The sequence below is a fragment of the Bactrocera latifrons genome, unplaced genomic scaffold, assembly GCF_001853355.1.
Source record: "Bactrocera latifrons isolate USDA-ARS-PBARC rearing strain unplaced genomic scaffold, ASM185335v1 scaffold_472, whole genome shotgun sequence".
Lineage (NCBI taxonomy): Eukaryota > Metazoa > Arthropoda > Insecta > Diptera > Tephritidae > Bactrocera > Bactrocera latifrons.
The window spans coordinates 115,026-117,946 of record NW_017537126.1 but is presented as its reverse complement, the minus strand read 5'-3'; the positions used below and the strand labels follow the sequence as shown (position 1 = coordinate 117,946).

The following is a 2,921-nucleotide window of genomic DNA, read 5'->3' as shown; positions in this document are numbered from 1 at the left end:
TAAAGTCCATTTTCTGAATAGCAGAACTTATTTTAAATTCAATTATGTTGCTTTTTAAACTTTGTTTAGGCATTTTATAAGTAGAAATTTCATTGAACTTAAAATGTAAACAATGAACAGCTGTTTGTGTAAAAATAAGCATATAACCATACAATACGGGATGTTCACGGATCATAGAGGTTATTTTTAATCTAATAACTACCTTACCGTGAATAGCCTAAATGTATTATAAATTCACAAACATGTATGTATGTATGTGGACATGTTATATAGTATATTATATTGCAATAATATAACATGTATGTATATTATATTTTATTAGGCTATTGCATAGCTTCTATCGCAGGCCTTGAGCGCGGGGACCGAATCCAGAAATTCCGCAACGAAAAAACCTAACGCAACCCACTCAGACATGACACATGCATATGTACATATATTATTTCTTTGGCACATTTGTCTGTATGTTTACTAAAGCAAATGCGAGCCATATACATATGTACATACATTCATAATCACAAGTGTCGCACGCTTCTTTCGCATCTCCGTTGTCACGGTCAACCAATGGCCGAAACTTACGTTTTGTCAAAGAGTCAAGCGCTGAACGCATTGAGCACGACAGACTGCAAGCGACATCTGCCAAATATTAAAATACACACGTTCTTAGGGGCACAGTTATGTAGTTGTGCAGCTGTCTCAATACCTGTGTCCTTAAGAACGTGTGTATTCTAATATCTGTCACGCTCATTGGTTGAGCACTTGTGTGATGATAGAAAATCCAGGCTGTGCCGAAAAAAAACAAACGAATGGCCGCCTATTGACCGCTTCCCTTGCCGCTGTAACAGCTTCCCCTACAAACTAGGGTAAATATGTATGCATATGTATGAGATTGAATACATATCGACGCAAATTTTTGCGAGTCACGGAAAAATATTTTAGAATGGACAAATATTATAAATCGACAACTCCGTTGTTGCCACTTTTCTGACTCCTTTCTGTGAAGAAGCATCAGAAAGTTGTTCAATTTAGGCAAAGGCATGTTCGGGAAGATGTTACAGCGTCCGTTTTTATGAATGAAGCGAGGTCGCTTGTGGCATATGCGCCGGCGTTATGAACGAAATCGTTTTTGTTGTAAAATTTACTACATTTGGGCTTCGCCAATTCGGCTGCAATATTGACATGTGATGCTTCTTATATCTGAGACAATTGTGGTTTTTGTAGAACAATGCTTAAATTTTTTTTTGGTGACATATTCACATGAGTACCCATGTGTATGTTTGTATGCTTATGCATTATTTGTTCGGCAATTTATACAAATATTTGTACGTATAAGTATATATGAATGTATTATAGGAGCATGCAGATCAATGCGCGCATATGCAATATATTGATAAGTGATAAAAACATAATTTAATTTCTGAACGCGCACATGCTTACATATGCAATCATATGAGCAGATATTAAGATTAATATGATAGACGATGTATTTACATAATATTGTGATAAATTTGATTTCTATTAGTAAGAAACATAATACAAAAATGCTTATTAGTATATTTAAGTATATTATGTAAAAATCAAATAAAGTTATTAAATATGCAAATAGAAATTGACTATAAATATTACTATGCAAGTTAACGGCAGCAGCAAATTGTGTCTTCCCACAGTATTACTGCTTGGTCAGCAGAATACTTTAATTAATAAGAAATGAATACTTCATTTGTTTTAGTATGTAAGCATAATTCAATATTCCATTATTTCTTTTGATAATGAGAATAATTAGAAACTCAATGCTCTGGAATTTCATCACTTAATGTAATGCCAAAGCATCTTTAGTAATAAGCCGTTACATATAGAATTGTAAGAATATAAATATAAGTGAATTGACTAATAAAGATCAGAAGGTATTCAGAGGGTAAACAGCGACACCGGAGTACCGACTCAAACCAACACGTTGTGTTTGAATTGTAATAAAACTGTTTGATTTGTAAGATCAAACTTTTAAATTTAAATAAGATGCTTTATATCGTTACCACTGGTGGGGGGAAAATAAAGATTTTATTTAAGCTGAGAACTATTTCATTCTACGAGAAGTGTTTACTTCTACAAGAACTATTTTAGTCTGATTTTATTTAAAATTTTCACGTATTTATATACAATTTTAAGAACTATCTTAACTATATTAATATATGTGTATGTGTGCATGTTCATATGTATGTAGCACATTGTATAAGTTATTTATTGTTTAACATCAAACTTAGAATTCATTACAAAAATCTTCTTACGCCTAATTTATACTAGCAAGCCACGTTGCACGTACAGGTGCATTGAAGTCGTTGTTGTTGTTGAAAAGCAGCACTGACGTTCTCAAGTAGCGGCGGTGCTGTATCATCATTTACTCCGGATGCGCGTGTTGTGTCGTTTAACCGTGGGATAGCGACCGCTGTCCGAGTCGCATACTTACGTAAGCTTTTAGTGGTTGGTTATTTGTAAAAGCTATGTAAGCCAATTTCGGCGTATGTTGCGTTAACTCCTCCCCCTTGAGAACATGCAGCGTCCTCGTTGGATGTCCTTGAAATATCGTCAAGTGTAGGGATTGATCCTTTCGTTGGTGTAAGATTATTATTGATCTGAATACGAAATTTTGTTTTTCGTTTGAGGAGGATCTTCCTTGCTATCATTACAAACGGGGCAAAAAGTAATAGTATTATTGCTGTGGACCCAGTGAATAGGCTGATTTTGTATTTAGTGTTGATGGCATTGATTTGTTGGATATTTGCTACGTTAAGGTCCTTCAAATATTGCAGAGAGAGGACTTCTTCGAGATGTGCTGTAACGCCTGCTGATTTGATGATAGCTGGTAGAGGTTGTACAAGAACTTGATTTCTATTTGTATAATTCTTGTTTTCAATAGTTAAACTTGC

The 2,921-nt window shown here is 34.4% G+C and overlaps 1 long non-coding RNA gene across 1 annotated transcript in view; it reads left to right on the top strand.

Moving 5' to 3' along the window:
• The window catches only part of LOC108973373, a 1,593-nt gene extending 1,103 nt beyond the window's left edge, over nucleotides 1-490 (top strand). The window contains exon 3 of the long non-coding RNA XR_001993722.1: nucleotides 323-490. This is a non-coding gene — a long non-coding RNA (uncharacterized LOC108973373). The remainder of the gene's footprint in view (nucleotides 1-322) is intronic.
• The last annotated feature ends 2,431 nt before the right edge of the window (nucleotides 491-2,921 follow it).